Source organism: Lissotriton vulgaris, chromosome 5, assembly GCF_964263255.1.
Source record: "Lissotriton vulgaris chromosome 5, aLisVul1.2, whole genome shotgun sequence".
NCBI classification, from domain to species: domain Eukaryota; kingdom Metazoa; phylum Chordata; class Amphibia; order Caudata; family Salamandridae; genus Lissotriton; species Lissotriton vulgaris.
The window spans coordinates 694469675-694491832 of record NC_141693.1 but is presented as its reverse complement, the minus strand read 5'-3'; positions in this window follow the sequence as shown (position 1 = coordinate 694491832).

Genomic DNA, 22158 nt, shown 5'->3' with positions numbered 1-22158 from the left:
GTGTGCCTACCTGCCCCCCTCCCGCTGTCCGTGTCCCAGTCTCTGGGTCTATCACATTCAGAGGAGGCTCGGTGGGGGCTGCCCCCACCCTCCTCTGGAGCGAGAATAATCCGATCATATCCATGTATTTTAAGGCAGATAGTGCCTCGTTACCATGACAGCGCCTGTCGCCTCGGGGGCGCCCCGTTCATCCTTGCTGCGGGCCTGGCTGTCAGCCCCACGGCGGGGGAAGGAAGCGCACAGTCACAGAAGAAGTGGGTCAGTCTATAAATGAGAGGCTCTGCGTACTTCCGGGATGAGTAGAAATGCTCCAAACTCACCTGTCTCACCGCCCTGCGAGGCACTGGGCAGGGCGTCAAGGAGCTGTGAGATGTAGTGTATATTCACTTCCTAGCTTCCGGTCCTGGACAGGGCCGGATTTGTGCAAAGGGGGAAGGGCAGTTTCTAGGTGCAGGGCTTTTTGCGTGAGATAAAGTTTGTGGAGCGATATTAAAGTGTTAGCTAGGGTGGGGAGATTACAACTGGAGGTGTTCTTTTGAATTTAATGAGGTACACCCCGAATACAATGGAAACGGAATTTCAGGATTCTAAAAGTGTCGTCAAAAATAACTGTCACTTGGAGAGCACGACGCTCTCCGCTGATGGCCCCACTCCCCCTGCAGTCGTACACCCACCCCAGCATAAGTCATGGACACCTCCAGCACATCCACATCCGACATCTCCTGACGCATTGCTCTGCGTGCACGTCCAACGTCCTTCCACTGCCTCACCCACAATGGGTCCAGGACCACCCCATCCATCCTCCATCAATAGAACTTTATCCCGAAAAGTCACTGCAGTGCACAGTCCAAACTCCCCTATAACCTACATGCTTAGCCCTTCCACACACACTGCACGAGTGACGACCCCACAACATTCCATAAACAGCGTGTGCCGCCACTTCCCCCATGTTTGCTGCATGCTTATCACGTTTCGTTTTCTGCATTTGTTTTGTTTAAAATAAATGTAGCCAGTCATCCATCTACAAGGAAGTCCATCCGTACTGCATAGGCTGCACTTGGCGCTAGCCCTAACTCTCGACCCTGTCCGTTCCTTGCACAGCCCCTGCATGGGGATCCCCATGCCCTCGTGCACGTAACCCGTCATTGCACGTACAGCACGATCCTCCAGGCAACTCCATGAAGGCTAAGACCTCTCCCTCCCCGCAGAGCCCCACGACATTCCACGCACGCAAAGGACGAAAGTCCCTGCAGAGCCAGTTGGCTCACTGTATGTTTCCTGCCTGAGTGACTCCACCCCCTGTACAGGCAGACCCGCCCAAAGTTTCTTTCAGGCAGCCCTGTCTTCCAGTATTTGACCCAAGACCCTTCTGGCACAGCCTTCCGCACACCTTGCACAGCGTTCTCCAGCATCATGGCACGCCCAGAACGTCCCACGGCACAGTCCATCCTTACTTCACAGCCACCATCACGCAGACGTGACCTCAGACCACCCCCAGCACAGCCCCGTGAGGGGCTGGAACGACTTCACACCCCAGCACAAACATCCCAACAGAACTGCTAGCCTACCACCAGACACCCCTTGCGCAGCGATCTCTCAACATTGCCACCGTCCCCTCAAAAGCACACTCCCTTCTTCAGACGTTCCCACAACAAAACCCCAGCTGTTTTTACATGTCTTATATGCACACATGCCGAGGCAAAGACCCAAAACGTTTCTGATTCACAAAGAGTTGTGTTGCTTCGAAAACAGCAGAAGTGTGTGACACGAAAGACTCCTGGGTCCTTATTAAGATTATAAACAGAGGGAAAACATGACAGTAGCCCTCTAAATACACAGCATGCGACCACACGAGGCTACTCCCACAGCCGCCAAAGCACGACCACGGGAGTGTAGCCAGCGTCTCTCCCCAAGGCTCCCCCAGTGAGAGGAGGGCCCGAGCGAGAGGCCGGCGAAGGAAGCAGACCGGCAGCCAGAGAGTCCCGCATGCCGGCAGCAGAGTGACCCGATCCGAGCGGGACCGGAGCAAGGAGAGAAGCTCAAGGGGCATAATTGAGTGAGAGCCTGAGAGGCTCCAAAAGGCATTTCTGATTTAAAGCCCACAAGGGCTCCACTTGGGCATGGTTGGTACCGAGTCCCCTAAGGAGGGACTCCCACATCTGGGCATAGTTGCTTTAGAGCCTGCGGGCTCAAACACAAGTAAGGCCCACCTGCACCCTAAGCCAATGAAGACTTTTACACTGAAGGGCATCCTGAGGTTCTTTACTCCTCCCTTTGGTACATAGGTGATGATGATGTTTTTACAGTCATTAACCAGTGACTGGGTGAGGGTAACTTTAATTGCGACATGGAATATTTTATTTTTAGTATTTTACTTTTAGTTCCCTGCCCCCTCGCTGTGCTTGCTTCCCTGCCCCCTCGCTGTGCTTGCTCTGCTGAGTGTGTGTGTGGCTCTGGTTGGGTGTGTGTTGCTCTGGTTGGGTGTGTGTGGCTCTGGATGGGTGTGTGTGTGGCTCTGGGTGTGTGTGGCTCTGGGTGTGTGTGTGTGTGGCTCTGGGTGTGTGTGTGTGTGGCTCTGGGTGTGTGTGTGTGTGTGACTCTGGGTGTGTGTGTGTGTGGCTGCGTGTGTGTGTGTGTGTGGCTCTGGGTGTGTGTGTGTGTGGCTCTGTGTGTGTGTGTGGCTCTGGGTGGGTGTGTGTGTGGTCTCGGTGTGTGTGTGACTCTGGGTGTGTGTGTGTGGCTGGCTCTGGGTGTGTGTGGCTGGCTCTGGGTGTGTGTGGCTGGCTCTGGGTGTGAGTGTGTGTGGTAGTAATTGCTGTCTGCTGAGCTCGTCCGTAGGGTACAATAGGTCTCACATTTGCGAGAGATTAAGCTAATGGTAATGTAAATGACAATGCCATTTATTTATCTGTTTTCAAAACCAACACATAAATAAAAATTTTGGCATTTACAATGCCAATAGCTCTAATTTTTCCAAAGGCGAAACCATTGCATTGTAAATGCTTGTTTATGTAGCCCTGAACTGTCTTCCTGGTGCAGGAGGACACTTCCCGCCTGGTCCCATATGTTGAAAGGGATTGCGCCCTGGCCGCAAATGCTAGGGAGTCTCATGATTTCCAATGTCGGGTAATGAGGTGTTTGACTGTTAGGAACCATAGGTCAAGGAAGCGAGATGTGGCCTTGTTTTTCTTGGTCCTGCAGTAAAGGCCCAGAAGGCATACCTCCCATGAATGAAGCATTGGGTGTCCTGTGCAGGGGATTTGTGACACCCTTTATTATTTTTCATTTTTTATTTTATTTTGCGATTTTATATAGCGCAAACTTTACCCGAAGGTGTCAGAGCGCTTTACATAAGAACAGGTTGAGAAACATAAGGACTTAGGATTACATGCGTTACATAAAGGATACGAACAGAAAAAATTGCAAATGTACAAGATGTAAAGTCACACAAGGAGGAGATACAAATGGATATACTCTAAGAGTCACATAGGAATGGTAGATAGTACAAAGGTCTACTGCATATACTAGTGATTAGAGTTTTCTGTATATACATAGGGAAGGGCCCGTCCCTGCCAGTAACGCTGCAAGAACGGGCATGCCCACAGCATAGGAAGGAAGTGTGCATCTACCAGGTTCCAACGGGAACAAGCAGCGTCGGTCCTCTGGATATAGCGGTTTATCTGGGCAGGCGTGAGCTACACTCTGTGCACAATATAGAGCTGAATAAGAGTGAAATGAGGATTGCGGGGGATGTGGACTGTGCTTTTCAACAGTGCATCCCATTTCTTGTCTATACAGGGTTGAGTCAGATTATCTTGCCATATGTGACGGAGGGGTGTGAGTTGTAGTACGGCATGGAACATAGCAAATCCACAAACCAACGGATCTAGGGCCTCATTTATGAGGCTGTGCGTCACTTTTACGCTGCTGGTGCGTCACTTTTTGTGGCGCACCAGTGGCGTAAAAAATGCGCCTTGTTGCGCCATATTTACAAAGTGACTCATCTAGGTAGATTTACAAAAGGGGGTGGTGATGAACAGAGTGTCTGAATTGAGCAGACCACTCTTACCCAGTCCAAAGATCAGAGCTTGATCCATCACCGTTATTTATCTCACTGCCCCATCCCAGCTCAGAACCTGGCTATATGCAAATCAGTCTGTCCCTGGCCCAGTGCATCATGGGAACAGGGCAGACTAAACTACCAAGCCAATTCTTTACCAGAAAGGAGCCAAGCTACCGGGGACCGGTTTCTGGCATTTCAGCCTCTTCGGCCCGGCTTGCTTGAATCCTGATGGAGCAGTGAGAAAGGGACTCATGTCTGAGTATACCCTGCCACACCTATAGTGGCCAAAATCGATTTACAAAAGGGGGTGGTGATGAACAGAGTGTCTGAATTGAGCAGACCACTCTTACCCAGTCCAAAGATCAGGGCTTGATCCATCACCGTTATTTATCTCACTGCCCCATCCCAGCTCAGAACCTGGCTATATGCAAATCAGTCTGTCCCTGGCCCAGTGCATCATGGGAACAGGGCAGACTAAACTACCAAGCCAATTCTTTACCAGAAAGGAGCCAAGCTACCGGGGACCGGTTTCTGGCATTTCAGCCTCTTCGGCCCGGCTTGCTTGAATCCTGATGGAGCAGTGAGAAAGGGACTCATGTCTGAGTATACCCTGCCACACCTATAGTGGCCAAAATCGATTTACAAAAGGGGGTGGTGATGAACAGAGTGTCTGAATTGAGCAGACCACTCTTACCCAGTCCAAAGATCAGGGCTTGATCCATCACCGTTATTTATCTCACTGCCCCATCCCAGCTCAGAACCTGGCTATATGCAAATCAGTCTGTCCCTGGCCCAGTGCATCATGGGAACAGGGCAGACTAAACTACCAAGCCAATTCTTTACCAGAAAGGAGCCAAGCTACCGGGGACCGGTTTCTGGCATTTCAGCCTCTTCGGCCCGGCTTGCTTGAATCCTGATGGAGCAGTGAGAAAGGGACTCATGTCTGAGTATACCCTGCCACACCTATAGTGGCCAAAATCGATTTACAAAAGGGGGTGGTGATGAACAGAGTGTCTGAATTGAGCAGACCACTCTTACCCAGTCCAAAGATCAGGGCTTGATCCATCACCGTTATTTATCTCACTGCCCCATCCCAGCTCAGAACCTGGCTATATGCAAATCAGTCTGTCCCTGGCCCAGTGCATCATGGTAAGAATTGGCTTCTGTAGTTTGGTTTGTCCTGTTCCCATCATGCACTGGGACAGGAACAGACTAATTTGCATACAGTCAGGTTCTGAAACTGGGATGGTGCAGTGAGCTAAAAAACGGTGTTGGATCTAGCCCTGATCTTTTGACTGGGTGAGAGCTTTCTGTTTAATTCAGAGACTCTGTCCCTCACCACCCCTTTTTGTAAATCATCTAGGTAGATGCGTCACTTTGTAAACCCCTGCGCCACATTATACCTGCGCTGGTATAATGTATGCAAGGTGGGCGTTTTGACGCAAGAAAGGGTCATGGAAGTTACGCAGTGAAATCTATAAGATTTCACTGCGTCACTTCTAGGACACAAATGCGTCAATTTCTTACTCCTGCCTCACAGCAAGCGTAAGACTGACGCAGGCCCTTTCACATGGGGCTTGCCCCATGTGAAAGGACACATTGCTGGAGTTGCGTCACATTTGTGACACACTCCAGCAATGCGTCACTTTTGCGCCTACAGATACGTCAGAAATACTGACGTATCTGTAACTCCTTGCGACATCATGCATCATACTGTAAATATGACACATCGTTAGTGTCGCAGGGAGAGTGCAGTGAAAAGTGACGCATCGCCCTGGGTTAGACAATGGCGAAACCGGTCCGGTCCTCGGATGCTTGATTCCGTTCTGGGAAGGACATGGCTTTTGTAGTTCGGACTGGACTGTTCCCATGGGGCACAGGGTCAGAGCTGATTTGCATATCGCCATTGTCTAACCCAGGGTGGTGTGGAGTGCAAAAAAACGATGGATTTGGGCCCAGATCTTTGGACTGGGGTGAATGTGTGACATTGATCCACATTCGGTCCATCACCTGTTTTGTTTGCAATTGCCGCCATAAGTGCGCTGGGGATGCCCAGACGTGGGTCCCAGGCCCTCCACACCACTGGAGTCAAGCTAGCCGGGCTGATGAGAGGTGTTACCTCGAAACCGGTCCGTTCCTCGGATGCTTGATTCCGTTCTGGGAAGGACATGGCTTTTGTAGTTCGGACTGGACTGTTCCCATGGGGCACAGGGTCAGAGCTGATTTGCATATCACCATTGTCTAACCCAGGGTGGTGTGGAGTGCAAAAAAAACGATAGATTTGGGCCCAGATCTTTGGACTGGGGTGAATGTGTGACATTGATCCTGTTTTGTTTGGAACTGCTACTGACAATAGCAGTGGCTGCCAGAAAGTCATCTATGCCTACAAGAAAACGGTGGCCCTAATAAGTTTGCTGCCATATAAGTCCTCAGTTGTATGATCCACCTTACACCTAAGTACCGAAACGTAGAGGGTTGCCAGGACACTTGGATCTGGTTTGGGATGAGATGGGGGCCTAGCAGAACTTGGACAAAGGGGAACAAGCAGGACTTAGCCCAATTAACCCCTAGGCGAGAAAGATATGCAACACGTTTGAGTGTCAGGGCGATTGCATCAGGGATTGAGTGTATATTCCTGAGATAGATAAGCAGATTTCCTGCATAGAGGGAGACGGAGTGTAGACCATCTCCCAGAGGTACAACTCAGTCACCACAACCTGCATGGAGGGCAAGTAAGGGTTGCTCTATGGGCACTGAGAAAAGTAGGGGTGAGAGTGAACAGCCTTGGCGAGTGCCCATATGAATCATAAACTAGGAGGCCTGTCTTGACTCTGACCATTGGGTAAGTGTAAAGTACTGCGATCAGCTACAGAAAGCGATCCTCAATGCCAAAAGATGAAAAGGTGCCAAAAATGATAGCCCATTCCAGAGAATCAAAGGTTTTTGCTAAGCCCAGCACCATACACCCTACCTGGGGCTACAAGCCCGAAGCGTACTTTAAGACATGGAAGAAGCACCCCAGGTTTAGGGATGTGCTACGGTCTAACACAAATCCGTTCTAGTCCGAGTGGACCAGTGAAGGAACCAGAGGCACCAGCTGACTAGCCAAACTTTTAGCCAGCACTTTGTAGTCTGTGTTGAGCAGCACTAGGGGCCTGTACCAGTCCAAGTTAGTGGGGTCTTTGTCTGGATTGGGAAGGGATATTAGTAGCGCTTCACAAAGGAAAGTGAGGAGACATAGTTTGTATAGAAATATTCGTGTTTGTGTATTGCCTATGTAAAGTTAGCATTCACTGCAACATTTTCTGTTCAGGTGCCATTTCGAATCATGATCCAAACTAATCCCTTGCTATTTCTGAGAAAAGACCTCTGTTATGTTTCGTTTCTGCAATGTTAGGTTTTGCTTCCCTAATGAATAGACTATTCACATTAGTGCATACCTTTCTTGCTAGATAGAGGCCTTCTCTCCCACTTGTCTGGTGACAGTCCCGATTGGAACATCCTTGGACTTTTTAACTTCATGTAAGATAGGAGTGCGGAAACTGTTTTTTTTTTCTTCTCTTCCTTTTTATTTATTTATTTGTTAATTTTTTTATTAAACAACTCCAGATAGTACAAGAAATCCATAAGAAAGAAGCCAGGAAAATCGTGGATTCCGGAAGCTGCACTGCCATAATTTTATTAGACCTCAGCACAGCATTCGACATGGTAAAACATTCTATTATGATTCAGAGATTGAGCGATGTGCGGGTTTCAGGAATGGCCCTCAAGTGGCTGCAGTCCTTTCACACGGATAGAACTTTTGCCGTGTTCGAAGATGAGGCTATCTCAAAACAGATCCCCTTGCAGTTTGGTGTCCCCCAGGGAACCTCGTTAAGCCCTACCATGTTTAACATCTACATGAGGCCTTTGGCTGAGGTGGTACTTCCCTGGGGAGTCCAGCTGGTCACCTATGACGATGACACCCAGTTGGTGGTTTCCCTTTCCCGGCACGATTCTGCTGACAGCAATCACCTCACCTACTGCTTAATCAAAGTACTTGAATGGATGGATGCATCCTTTCTTAAACTCAATGGTTCTAAAACCGAAATTATGATGTTAGGACATAAGGTGCCCACCAACTTAGATCCTTGGTGGCCTAGTTGCCTTGGCCAGCCTCCCCCCCCTAAAAAACAAATTAAGAGTCTGGGAGTTTGGATTGATCCTAATCTCAGTTTTCTTGAACAGGCACGTAAGGTTGCTGCTATGGCCTGATCAGACTGTTAAGGAAGATCCTGAGTCTACTTCCTTTTGAAGCCAGGCGTCTTCTGGTACAGTCACTAATTCTATCGCATTTGGATTATGCTGAATGCTGTCTATCTGGGAGCGCCGCAGGGAACCATCAATATCTTGCAGACTGTACAGAACTGCGCGGCCCACTGTTGCTGGATGTCCCTAAGCGGAGTTCAGCCAAATCCGCCCTTCGCCAGTTGCACTGGTTGCCAGTGCAGCAAAGGATTTGGATCAAGGCCATGTGCACTGCCCATAAGTCCATTTGCGGCAATGGACCTGCCCTGATCAAGCCTTTGTTTCAACTTCACCAGATCACCCGGACCCTAAGATCAAACCTTAAAAATGTTTTGACTGTCAGTAGGATCAAGGGAGTACGTACGGGTGGTCCCCGATTCTCAGTACATGCTGCAAAACTGTGGAACCAGGTCCCTACTCCATTCGGTTGGAACCTAACTATCTTAGATTCAAGAGTTGTTGAAAACTTCCCTTTTTCCCTGAACATTGAGGAATGACTAGGTGTCTTGATGCGCTGGGATGCCCTTGGGTAGCCATGCGCTATATAAATGCGTATTCATTCATTCATTCATTAGAACATTAAAAAAAGTATACATCGAACACAGGTATTTAAAGTAAGCCTGGGCGTAGTACTTCGCTACATCCACGGAGTGGACATAGTGTAAACTACTTCGCCATTTGCGAAGTAGGCGTAGCAGGCAACACTACGCCCATGGAGTGGGCGTAGCGAAGTTGCCCGCCACCCGCCTCCCTCCCGCCCTCCCTAAATACTGAAATAATGTTTTTAAAAGGAAAAAACACCACTTACCTTGTCGGCTGCGTCTCCGGGGCTCCTTCTGGTAACCGCGCCACCATGTTGGATTCTAATGCGCATGTGCGGGCGGCCGCGCATGCGCATTAGTATCCAACATGGCGGCGCGGTTACCAGAGGGAGCCCCGGAGACGCAGCCGACAAGGTAAGTGGTGTTTTTTCCTTTTAAAAGCATGATTTAAGTATTTAGGGAGGGCGGTAGGGAGGGCGGGTAGTATTTAGTGAGGGCGGGAGGGAGGCGGGTGGCGCGTAGTGGGGCTACGCGAAGTGCGTGGGTGGACGTAGTTTCTGTCCCACTTCGCGTAGCTTCGCGTAGCCCCACTACGCCTACTACGCCCAGCCTTAATTTAAAGAATAAGAAAAATGTCATCAATTTATACAGAGTAACTAAAATAAGGTATATAGTTCATTTATATCTAGAATATCAAACAGTACAGTAATACATAATAATATTTATAAATTAAAAAAGATTTTATATCGATCTTAACGCCGTACTGCTGTCATGGGGGACCAGATCTTACTGCCCCGCATTCTAGATTGTCTTCGCCTGGTGGCATAGATGGCTTTTTCGTACTTAAATACCCCCAGAAGACGAGTCAGCCACATTTGGGAGGTCAGTGGATCAATGCCTTTCCAGCGAGCGGCAAGTATTATTCTGTATACTGCCGTACGAATAAAAATAATCGATTCCTCCTCCAAACTTAATTCTATCGTGCTATCATAACCCAGCATATATAGGGTGGGGGAGTCCGCTACATTATGCCCAAACAACTCCTCCCAAAATTCAAATATCATTCTCTTAAACAATGTTAGTTTCTCACATTCACAAAACATGTGTATTAAAGTAGCTTGGCCTATACCACATCTTGGACATTCATCATTTATCCTTTTACCCCATGCGTATAACTTTGCCGGAGTGTAATACAGATTGTAGATGGTCTTATACAGCTGTGCTTTTAGGCTACACGATAGAAGCAAGCGAGATGTCAATAATAGACTAATGTCGATATCTACATTTGGTTTAGCCAATTTACCAGCCCATAGTACTTCGGTATGCTCTAGGTCATCCTGTAATTTTTCTAGAAGCATCCCATAAATCATACCAATTCTGGTAGTACTTTTATATATAACTTCTATGAGTGGGACCCTTTCCAAGTTGATACTAGATGATTTTGAGCTTAGTATTGTATTAACTTGGATGAATTTAAAATAATCACCATTAGATATATTGAACTTTCTCTGTAGATTTGAAAAAGTAGCATGCATGTCATCGCCCAGAAAGTCCCAAGCTGTAACAATCCCCAAACCTTCCCATTTTTTAGCAATGTCATTGTTGGCCTGCATTGGAAGCAGTGAGGAGCGCCACAAAGGAGTGTATCGATTGAAACTCGGGTTTAACATATATTTAGAAACTTTCGACCAAACTTTCCAGGCACTAACAATAACTTTGAATTTTACTTTTTTTAAATAGCTTGGTTCTAATTTCCTCAGCAGGAGACCGTTGGCTTTTATCCCAATTGATAGCTCGTAGATAGAGGGTATTTTTAAGCCCCCTGCATTCCCAGTGGATGGAATAGTGTTAATGAGTGGTGCCAATTGTTGAAGAAAGGCAGCCCAAAAGTAGAGCAGCATATTGGGAATCGCTAGGCCGCCTCTATGCTGTGGCAGGGATAGATATTTCAAGGATCTCCTAACTTTGCCATACTGCCAAACAAATTTGGACATCTGAGATTCGAGAGCCTTAATGATATTATCCTCACTTATGAAGGGGATGGCCCGAAATAGATACAATACCCTGGGAAGTATGTTCATTTTTAAGAAATTCCCCCTGCCGACAATTGACAAATGTAAGCTATTAACTTGTGTTAGGTCTTTTCTAATGGTGTCCATTATAGGTTTGTAATTAAGCTTGTAGATAGTTTGAACATCTGGACTTATACATACCCCTAGATATGTTGCTTTTTCCGCTTTTCTGGAATCGGTGAAGTCAGTGTTATCGGTACACAGTATGATCGTTTTATCTTTATTGAGGGAATATCCAGAGTGATAGCCAAATGCTTGTGTAATAGCCTCTATTTCTATAATTGCTTTGGCTGGGTTGGGTGTTAAAACTGCAACATCGTCAGCGTATGCTAATATTTTTGTTTCATATACACCGACCACCACAGGGTTAATTGTTTGGTTTTCTAAAAATTTCAAAATAAGGGGTTAATATAAAGAGCGAACAAGATTGGGGAGCAGGGGCACCCTTGCCTTGTACCTCTTGAAATTTGAATTACACCAGATTCAAGACCCATTATTTGGAGTTTAACTTTCGAATCTTGGTACATTGCTCTTATTGATTTTACAAAATTGGGCACAAAATTGTTATACTCCAAAACTGCCCACAAGAATTCCCACGACAGGTGGTCGAAGGCCTTCTCGGCGTCAAGGAGGATCATCAACATCTGGCCCCCCGTCCCGGACATGATGTCAAAGAGTGAGATAGCTCTGCGAGTGTGGTCCGTGGTGCCCTTTTCAGGGATAAAACCATGCTGCCACGGGGAGACCAGATGTTCAACAACCCTCCTGAGCCGATAAGCCATGATCTTAGCAAATAGCTTTGAGTCAGAATTAATTAGTGAGATTGGGCAATATGATGATGGTAGATCAGTGGGTTTGCCTTTTTTAGGAGAAAAAAAATATGTTTGTTTCCTTCCATGACTCAAGCGAAATGCCTTTCCATTGTATACCAAGAAATAAGTCAAGTAAAAGAGGCAATATAAACTCCCCCAAGATTTTATATAATTCTAGAGGAATTTTATCTGGGCCTGCGGCTTTCCCTGAGGCTAGATCAGAAAGGGCAATTTGTAGTTCTGTAAAAGTGATTTCTTTTTCTAGGTCTTCTTTAGTAATAGCATCTAACACCCTGCCCATACTCGTATAAGTTATACATTCCATTAGAAAGTTTTTAGTTTCCTCCCTATTGGCTAAGCTATCCTTCTGGTAAAGTTTTTGATTATAATGTTGAAATACTTCAACGATGTCCTCTGTTTGTGTATATACATGACTATCTGACTTAATGGATGAGATCACGTAGTAAGAGATTCTCTGTTGAGTACACAGGGCAAGTTGTTCACCAACCCTCTCCCCATTCTCATAAGCATTTCTTTGGTGTACTCTATATATCTCTGCTGATTTCTGGGTCAACCTATTACTTAAGTCCGTTTTTCATAGTAACATTCTTCGCATTGTGTGTTTCCCATCCTCCCCTTGAGCTATTAATGCAGTGTGTTCTTCTTCTAGTCTGGCTAGCTCACGCATCCTTTGGCTGTTCTCGGTGTCTCATTGTTTTTTGATTCTGGCTACATAACTAACCGTTTCCCCCTAAGGGCAGCTTTAAAACAGTTCCATACCACACTCCTAGGGGCACTAAAGCGGTTTATGTCTAAGAATCCTTGAGCCCAACTAGTGATAGATTTAATATAATCCCTATTAGCCAGGAGTTTCCTATCAAATGTCCAGTTAGAACGTTGTCTAGTAAAGTTAGCTAGGTCGATTGTGAGAACTAGTGCATTATGAGCAGAAACTATTTTGGAATATTTAAGAATTGTAGCTTGGTTGGATAGATCCCTTGTTACAAGTAAATAATCAATTCTGACATACTTATTATGGGGATGTGAAAAGTATGTATATCCCGAGTCAGGTTGATTTTTCACAGCCCAAATATCCACGAGGTCGTAGCTATCTCTAAGTAAGCTAATAACGTTAAATACTCTCGGTTTGCGACCTACGTACCTTTGCTGCTATTGTTTGTTAAATGCAGGCCCGAGCGAAATGTTAAAATCACCACAAAATATAAGTGATCCTGACCAGGAGGCAATTTCAAGTTCCAGTTTTTCAAAAATAGAGGGATCATCTTGATTTGACCCGTAAACTGAGCAGAGAGTTATACCCAGAGCCAGTTTGATGATAACCCATCTGCCTTGAGAGTCTGCTGCCTTACGTGTGGCTTGACCTATACAGTTTTTAGCTAATATAGCTATGCCCCGGATGTTTGGCGTTTGAGTAGTACATGCCAGCAGATTGTAGCCCCTAATTTTTAATAGATCCTTCTTATCCCAGGGCAGGTAGGTCTCTTGAAGACATATTATATCAGCAGAGTTTTGATTAATTATTTCACTCACATCACCCCATTTATTACTGTCATGAAGCCCAGCCACATTCCAAGTGCATATCGTTAGTCTCCCCATAAAAACTTGCAAATTGATTCCATGGATGCTTGCATTATTCTAACTATTTTTATTTTTTGGCATGCTGCATATTCTTTTGATGTATTTTCTGAAAAAAGTGTACTATTGTTTATATCACTAGTGATTTCTATCTCTATTTCCAATCTGGAGTTATTTTTTAAAAATGTTTTTACCCCCTGCCCACCCTCTACCACACCCCCGCCTCCTCCCCCCTCCCAGCTCGAACCCAAAGTCAGGCAAACCGACTCCATGAGAGTCTGGTAGCGATGAACATGCAACACATTATCAGAGCCCGATCTATAAATCTTTTCCCTTGTGTAGTTAAAGATACCGATCTAAACATTAAAATCATAGAGATTGTTACATGAATAAGATCTAATCCCCTGCTTAAACACATAGTGCAAAAATTAACCCGTGTCGCTTTCCTTCATTCAAGTGTTCTAATATCCTTCGGTTACACATCTAAGAACCTGTGTCTGAATAAAGTTAGCTTATTTTAACCCATCCAGGTATTCCTTTGCTTTGATCTCAGAAAGAAATTTTTTAGTTTGGCTCCCATATATCACTTTAAGCCGTGCAGGATTGTTTAAATAAGCCTGCACTTTCTTTTCCTGGAACGGCTTAATTAGCTGGCGCAACCTCCACCTTCTTTCGATGGTAGAGTGGCAAAAATCGGGACGCACAAAATAGGAGATCCCATTGCTAGTGCGCTTGGCTTCAGGTCTGGCCTTTTCAAAAATTGACTGCCGAAGCAGAAAATTACCAAAAAAAACAAGGATAGCTCGGGGATAAGCCCCAGGTTTAGCCAGCAGTTTCAAAGTAAATGGCATAGGGTGGACCCGCTGGATTTCTAAATCCCAATTCCATCTTGATAGTTCTGGCAAAGAGTCACGGAGGAGTTTGATCACAAAAGAACAGGTGTCCTCCCCCTCTGCTGCCTCTGGTACCCCCAAAATGCGTAGGTTATTTCTGCGCTGGTGGTTTTCAAAGTCCTCAAGTTTCCACTTAACGTCCGCCAGCTCCGATTCATGAGATTCAACCCGCTCTTGAGTCGTAACGAGTTCTAATTCATTAGAGAGCATCCTAGATTCCATCTCACTCAGTCGGTCCCCAAAGGAGCTACAAGTTTTTGTTAGCTTTTGCACCACCCCTTGTACTTTTGCGCAGCCTGCGCCCGTCCTGTGAGGTTTCTTCTCGGTGGGCTGCTATAGCTTGAAGCACCGTATCAAGACTTGTAGGTGGCGGACCTGTGAATGGTGGATGATCTGACTGCGATGCCGGATTTGCTAAACAGGAGGGGCGAATGAATTGATCAGTAGGGGTATAGTCCCAAGCCAGGTCTGTTCCCACATATTGTTTCTTTTTTCATTTCACAGCTGTTTTTGATTTGACGGTGAAAGTTTCAGCTTTATCTCCACTAATACTACCACTTTCGTCAGTCAGATATCACGTAGAATTATCCGACCAATCTGCTTCTACCTCTGCTTCATCAGAGAAAGAAAAGAAATTCCTAGGGTCTTTCCCCACATCTAGATTCACCTGGGTGTTATCAATTTCTAGTTTGTTGGTAGCACTAATATTACTCAACATTGAATAGAGTTTTGCCGCCCCAGCCTAAGATGTTTGAAGATTAGTATGGCTAACCAAATTGCCTTCATCTATTATGCCGGTTTCATTGCCCTCATTTGCTTGTACTATGTCAGTGTCATTGTCAATAACATTTTCAGGACTTGGATTGCTTACTTCAAGGGTTGCTGGTGCTTCATGGTGGTCTCTTGGAGCCTCTGCGGCATTGCTCTCAGCTATCTTCAGACTCTCCTGCCCGGGGCCGTCAGTCAATACGAGTCCATCTACGGCAGCCATCATCTCTGCAGCCTCCGCTTTGCTGATGGATTTTGCCTGACACTTCCTCTCCCGCTCCGACAGCAATCCCGGGCCTCTACGCAGCAGATCAACAACAGATAGGCCGGTCGCGTCTTTCTTTGCGTCTTTCTTCTGGGCTACAGCTCCTTGCCTCGGCAACCCTGCAGCAGCAGACACCGAGGCCGCCTTCTCTGCCGCTCCCTCCGGATTGCCGACACCTCTCTGGTTAGCTCTCTCAGCGATGACCCGCTGGCCCAGTCTAGCGGCTCTCGCTCGTGCCGCGGCAGACAAAGGGGCCGCAGCTACCTTCGGGGCCATCTCCGCGCTAATACCGCTGTTGCCGGTCTCAGTGTTCTCTGGTTTTTGCAAGGTAAGCACAGCTATCACACTTGCCTTGCACTTCTGTGAGTGGCCTCAGCACATACCTTAGAACGGCCCAGCCGATCACCATGTATAGGGTATTTATTTGGTTAAAAACCGGGTTAGGTAGTTTCAGGCAATCCTCCAACATTCCCTTAGCTCTCTATTTTTCCCCTTAACTCACCGATTGCTCAGACCATGAGCGCCTTGTCATCGAGGTTAGTCGGCAGTCTAAAACATGATCTGTCGGAAGCTCTGAGCCTGTGTGTGCACTACGGTTAGTGACAAACCGCCATCTTGCCTCCGATTTCAGTCCCTCTGCAGCACTCCTAGCGACTGGGCAGATTGGGCTCAGCTCTGAGTGTATATAATAAACAGTTATTGGTTTGTATTCTCTACTGTCTGACCGACTCTTCATTTGCTATGGAAGGCTGAGAGGTGGTCATAAGTGAGCTGGTTGACCCTAATCGGGCCCCTTCCTTCAGTTGGCGCCCAAACAGGTCCTCCTTCAGGTGATTGATCAGTTCTCTTTCTGCAATCGGAGAGCAGGCTGAGTACATCATCGGGTCGGACTGACGGCTCAGGGATCCCTGCATGAAGAGTATTATTTGCTTGCAACTACCCCTTCTGTCCTGCCAGATGGTGCCTCACCCTGTGGTCCTACTGACTGGAGTCCTGAGAGGCGAAACCCTTGGATCTGACAGCTTGGTCTGAAGAGTCAGCAGTGGAGAATTGGTCCGTGTGTGCTACTCATATCAGGTGAATTTGTTTTGGTTCTTTGTGGGTATGGTACCATTGTGGTTTCAGTTTGATACAGTCTGAGGACAGTTTTCGGTAAAAGTTTCTGCAACTACTTTTCTAGGTAAAAATACAAATGTGTTTTCCTTTTAAAATGCCTAGTTTAGTAAAATCTTGTATTCGTGTTGTCGTCGTTGTTCTGCAGTTGCTCGGTGGGAAGAAGCTCAGCTGGCGCCTCCTGACGGCAGCCCTAAATTTGATATATATTTGAAGCATGGTCTTTGGCCTATTACGTTTAGTACATTATGGCACAAATATACGAGGGACAATGCTGAGTTACAGTGGCCATTGAAAGGTAGTTTTGATTAACAAAAAATTTTGTTTTTACAGGAGCAATTATTTAAGAGACAAAATAGACAGTCAATGTTTGACTCCCTTAGAACCTGACAGAAGGAGGCTAGGCAGAGAAAGTTAAAGATGGAGAGACAAGCACGGACAGGGAAAATGCAAACATTGACACAGAAAGCTATGGCTTATGATAGAGAAAAACAAGAGTCTGGAATTAAATGTGAAGATAGGAGATTTCAGTTGCATATAGATAAATCTTAATTGACCAAAGAAGAAGACAATACTTTTGTAGAGGAATTGTTAGAAATTCGACCCCGCCCCCTTATGCCCCAAGGAGGATATATCCCACCATTTCCTTACAATCACAGCAGTCCGTTACATCTGTCTCAGCTGTTCCTGTATCAACCGCTGTTGTTTTGTCTGCTGTGGCTACAGCACCTCCCGCTCCTTCTCTAACCTCGCCGTCTTTGGCAAATGTGACCCTCAGCACATCTACTGTTTCAACTCCTATATCATCTGTTCTTTCCCCTCTGGTGCAAGCTCCAGCGATGATTGTGCCTGTTACTTCTGTTGTCTCTCCTTCCATGGTTTTTCATCCTCCGACACCTTTGAATGTTGAGACACCAGTTCAAGGATTTGAGGATAGAGACTGGATGAAATTCAAGGCGCAAATAGGCCCGTTAGTGTGATCTGGGGTGGGGAATGAAGAGAAGCAAGTAATAGGCTGCGTGGTGGGCCCGTAATGGGATTTATAGTGTGGATGATGTTTGGGAAGTGTTGCGAGATTTTGAACCCTTTATACAGCAGCATGCCCTTAAGCACATGTCTGCTACACTGATTAGTCTTTTGCAACAACATATTGGGACGAAGCGCCTCAGATTTTATTTGATGGTAAAGATTGTGTGTATGCTGCAGATCTGGAACCAGGCCAAGTATTTGGGAATTTTACAACTTTAGTTGCTTATAGGGGTAGATTACATGAGAGGAGCCCTGCTCAGGTATCCAAGTTTCCGATGCAGAAGGGTCATTCCATACATCACCCAGAAATACCTGAGGTGATGGACCAGCATGTGACCATTATTTGATGTGCTGTGCTTGCCCGTTTTCAGGAGCAATGGGTTTATACTCCATGGAAAAGAAGTGAGGTTTTGGCCCTTGAGGCTCATTTGCCTGATCCTAGGAAGCATCCTACAGCTTATTATAAAGAATTGACAGAGGCTGCCTCTTCTACTTTAATGACTCTTGCTGATATTGTAATGCTCTGTAGTCTTTTCGTTCTGGTTGATGTTTGGAGACAGAATCATACTCAAGATCATGTTGCAGAGTTGGGTGGTACATGGGATGTGATTAAGGGATGGGATCAGGAAAGGAAGCAAGGTGATAAACCCTGAGCCGAGATATGAGCTTTGCCAGGTCGCATTATTACATATATGCAGTCCCTTTTTCCGCCTAAGAAGGTGAACTAGGATGAACTGACGGCTTGTCGAAAGAAGAAGGATGTAAGTCTGTCTGATTTCTTTACCCAGTCCAAAGATACATTTTTGGTCTATAGGGTCTATAGTGGGCAGGATATGTCTGTTGAGGGAGGTGTTCGATTATTTGTAAGCATGGGCGAAATTTGCGAATTTGCGATCCGCGAATTCGCGGATTTGCAAATTCGCGATCCGCGAAATTCACGAATTTGTGTGAATTTGCAGATTTTTTTATTTTTGCGTGTTCGCTAGGCACTTTGTGTGTTCGCGGGGCGATTTGCGTGTTCGCTGGGTTTTTTTTGTGCGAGACTGCAATGCGCCCTCTGGTTCATCACTGCCACCATCTCGTTTTTTGTGCCCTTCTGCCCTCTGTACCACTCGTTTTTGTGCCTTTCTGCCCTCTGCTCCACTCGTGTTTGTGCCCTTTTGCCCTCTGCCCCACTCGTTTTTGTGCACTTCTGCCCTCTGCCCAACTCATTTTTGTGGTCTTCTGCCCTCTGCCCCACTCGTTTTTGTGCCATTCTGCCCTCTGCCCCACTCGTGTTTGTGCACTTCTGCCCTCTGCCCCACTTGTTTTTTGTGCCATTCTGCACTCTGCCCCACTCGTTGTTGTGCCATTCTGCCCCTTGCCCCACTCGTTTTTGTGCCATTCTGCCCTCTGTCCCACTCGTCTTTGTGCCCTTCTGCCCTCTGGCCCACTCGTTTTTGTGCCATTCTGCCCTCTGCCCCACTAGTTTTTGTGCGAGAATCAAGAGGGAGAGAGAGGACCAGATAGCTAGTCCAGATCCCCGGTTTATATGTCAGTAAATCAAAAAGAGACTAGCTAGGGATGGGGTTAGTATGACATTAATATTGTTATTGTCATAGCGACTCAGTATTGTTTTGCCAATTATTGGTGGCACCTGTTGGGTGTCTTTAGAAAGCCCTCACCCACCAACCTAGTTGGTGGCATGCTTCATCATCCGGCCCACCCAGTGACACCTAGCGTGTCCCGGGTGTGCTTCGACGCCTGATTACAGCGGAGCAGGTATGTCACTGTGTGTGCGGTGAAGGGTGTTTTGGTATGTGAGGTTAAAACGGCTTGGCGGAGGTCCCAGGGGTGAGGATACTTTATTAAATGGGCCTCCGTCAGCGGTTAAAAATAAGGCTGTGGGACGTTAGAGGCGGGTTACAACCTCCTACGTCCTTAGAGTGTCAACATGTTTCAGCCAGTGCCTTATTACTAATCTGGCTTTCTTCAGGACAGTAAAATATGTGTAGTTAAAATAGGGGTAGTGTGGTGTAGTCTATGTGTCTACACGCCCTAAAGTGTAGATAACTGTGATGGGGGGGATTCCCTTCTCAAGATCACCTGTACATTTAACATGAAAAGACAGGGACAAAACAAACATGGGAGAAAAAGAGTCACTAGGAAGTATTGATCATCTGTTATGACAGCCGGCAAAATAGCGATAGTGCAGGCTATGAGCGGCTCAAGTGTAATGATACTGGTGGTACCATTATTGTGAGATAGCACTAGAACTTCGAGAGTGAAGTGATTAAAACAGCGGTATAATATACTGCAATGGTGAAATGGTGAAGAGTTTAAGGCGCAAGGACCATGTCTTACGCTATTTTTGGCTTGCTTTTGCTCCAAGGTTATTGAAGTGGCAAGGGGTGGCCCTATTTGGGAGACAAAGGTAGGACCACTAGGGTTAGGAGACCTGTAGGAGAAAGTTAGGTAGCGCTTACCTATTGTAGAGATGGAAAGCATACTCACAGGATTTCTGGCCAGCACCGGCGTGGGACCTGTTGTGCCTCCTTCGCATAACCGGTAGTGAATGGCTGCTGTTGCCGGTTTTTATACTGGTGGCAATTGCGTAAGTGAGGGCACCTGGAGAGAGGAGTAATGGTGGAAAGACTCGCATTTGCGGGTCGTTATCGCGCTCAGGTGTGTGCCCTTCGTTTCGCGCTAGTGCGCGATATAGTGTGCATCTCTAGCGCATGCGCAGTATTAAGGAGCGGTCAGGCGCATGTGCGGCCGAGCTGTTATTCGCGCATGTGCTGAAGCGCTAGCCCTAGCATGTCTCACATGCGCGCATGTGTAGTAGTGCCAGCTCGCGCTTGAGAAGCCTCTCTAATGCCTCGGATCCGGTAATGGATTCATAACGAGGTTGATTTCGGGGCGTGGTTTTGGGCGCATGGGGCACATGGTTGTTCTCTGGTGCTGGGTTGAGAGAAGCCCGCTAGCCCCTGGTTGTACCCTGCTGGGGCTGAGGGGTGCGCACTGAAACATTGATCAAAGGGGCACTGTGGGGTACATAATCAGTCATTAATCGTTGGGGCAATGTGAGTTATAAATGAGACAGGGGTGCTCATCTGTCCTAGGTTCAGGTTCAGTGGGCTCACAGGACCGGGCAGTATAATGGTAATCAGGGGGTCAGGGAATTCCAGGGAATGGCATCATTCATCCCATCTGTAGCTGTAGACAGACGGTATATCCATCTTTGTTCTTTGTTTAGTAATTTTTTGTCATTGTTGATCGGGCTGACAGGTATTTGCTCAATGACTGTCCAGGTAAAGTCATTGGGGGTGTGGCAGTGGGTGATGAAGTGATTTGTCAATTTGCTTATGTTTTTCTTACAGCGCATCGTACTGCGATGCTCCGTTATTCTTGTCCTCACTTTGCGTGTGGTCATGCCCACATATCTGAGGCCACATGTGCATGTTAGTAAATAAATCACATTCTGTGAATTGCAATTAGTGTGGCTCCTTTGGGACTAGATTTTGTTCGGTTCCAGGTTCAAGGTTTTAGTGTGGGATGTCAGGTGGCAGACACTACAGTCGTTGCAGGGGTAGTGTCCGGTTACCTTGGGCATTCCCCATGCGTTGAGGATGGTATTCTCGGATTTTGGTGGTGGTTTTGGTCTGGTACTGACGAGTTGGTCTCGTAGGTTGTGGCATCTTTTGTAGGCAAACCTGGGTCGTTCCCAATTCCTTTGTCCTGAATTGATGATTCTCCAGTGTTTCTTTATTATTTTTGCCACTTCATTGGAGGCGGTGTTGTAAGTGGTCACACATGTTGTGGGTTGTGTATCACTTTCTTTGGTGACGTCTTCAAGTAATGCGTCACGATTCTGGTTTCTGGCCCTCTTCTGGGTTTTCTTGATGATCCCCTTTGGGTAACCGCGGTTTTCTAATCTGATGGCTAGGTCCGCTGATTGTGATTTGTAGTCATTTACATTCGAGCAGTTCCTTCTAATACGGAGGAACTGGCCAAAGGGTAAGTTTTCTTTAAGAGGCCGGGGGTGGAAGCTGGTGTAGTGCAGCAATGAGTTTCTCGCTGTGGGTTTATAGTAGGTTGTGGTTGTTAAGGCTCCGCCTTTAGCTGTTATTTCCAGGTCTAGGAAAGGGAGTTGCTGGTTGCTCGCTGTGCAGGTGAACTTGAGGTATGGGTCTTTGCTATTAAGCCACTTCAGGAAGTTGTCCAGTTCAGGTCGTGAGCCTTCCCAGATGACTAGTATATCATCGATATATCTATGCCATTTCAGTATGTGGTGTCTGAATGGGTTGGCTTCCACATTGATGTTGGTACTTTCGAAGTGGTGGACATATAGTCCAGCTACACTCGGCGCGAAAACACTGCCCATTGAGGTTCCATTGGTTTGTAGGTAGAAGGTGCCCTCGTACTCGAAATAGTTTTCTTTGAGGGCGAGGGCTGCGCAATCCATGACGAAACTCCTTGGTGTCTGGTATGGCCAGGGGGATTCTTCCAGGATGTCATGTAGTACCTGTAAGGTGGCATCTTGTGGAAGGCTGGTGTATAAGCTTTCCACATCCAGTCCTACCAGTAGTTGTGCCTCAGGGTCAAAGGTGATGTTGGTGATTACTTGTAGCAGGTGTTTAGTGTCCCTGATATAGGTGGGGGTTTTTTGTACCAGGGGGTTTAGAAAGAAGTCACAGTATCTAGAGAGTGGTTCTAGTACGGAGTTGATGCCAGTTAAT